At 35.8% G+C, this 937-nt stretch overlaps 1 non-coding gene across 1 annotated transcript; it reads right to left on the bottom strand.

Annotated features, from left to right (window-relative positions):
• Positions 1-425: 425 nt before the first annotated feature.
• Positions 426-506, bottom strand: TRNAL-AAG (transfer RNA leucine (anticodon AAG)). The gene has a single exon. It is a non-coding gene; the product is annotated as a tRNA-Leu (tRNA).
• Between the last annotated feature and the right edge of the window lie 431 nt (positions 507-937).

Genomic DNA, 937 nt, shown 5'->3' with positions numbered 1-937 from the left:
TTTTTAAGTTTGATTTTGGATTAACTGATTATTTCAGATTTTTGGTTTTGACTTTGAGCCTTTGAGACACGTCATAACGATTAACAACCTCACTTTTAGAATGCATAATTTTCTATAGCTAACAAGGATTGAGGCCATCCTGCCGCCCATGCCGTGTAATTTCATACTAGAATTAATACTATAATGATAGGGTCGTGGGTAATTTCATATTAGAATTAATACTATAATGATAGGGTCGTGGGTTACTAATCTGTTGGACCTTAGAAATTGGACTCGTTAGTATTGGACACATATGATATGGGTAGGGCTGAATATAAGCCATGAGAATACTCGAGCTGAGCAAAAAATAAGGGTTGAATATAAGATAAAAGAATAGTCGGAGCTGAGCAAAAAATTAAAATCACAGGATAAACGGACTACTTATATGTTGAGAGTGGGATTTGAACACACGCCCTTTCGGACGAGAACCTTAATCTGGCGCCTTAGACCAACTCGGCCATCTCAACAAGGGTTGATGTTATACTAATATTATTCAATTTGACAGTTCTTGGACCAGGTGCCTTAAAAGAGTTTGAAGGTTTAACAACTGAGAGAATTTCCTCAGTATATATTGGGTTGAGTTAGGCCCGTTCAAGTCAGCTCTTATTTGCATGATTTTTCCTTCAAATGGGCTGGTCCTTAATTTTTGTCCTTCAAAATTGAGTTTATGCCTAGCGGGGCATAAATTTTTGGGAAAAGGACATATATGGCCGGTCGGCCATAAATAATCCCACTCTCTAACCCAATTTTTCCCAAACCCAAATTATACCCACTAAACTAATCCCATCCATTAGCCAAAACTTAAATAAGACAATTTTCAAATAAAAACCCAAACACAAAAATGTTTGAAGCGATTTTTATATATAATATGTGTCATTTGTGTATAAATTATGTATCA

The sequence above is a fragment of the Lycium barbarum genome, chromosome 10 (assembly GCF_019175385.1).
Source record: "Lycium barbarum isolate Lr01 chromosome 10, ASM1917538v2, whole genome shotgun sequence".
Classification (NCBI taxonomy): domain Eukaryota; kingdom Viridiplantae; phylum Streptophyta; class Magnoliopsida; order Solanales; family Solanaceae; genus Lycium; species Lycium barbarum.
Note: the sequence above shows the minus strand (reverse complement) of the source record. Positions and strands in the feature narration are given on the sequence as shown.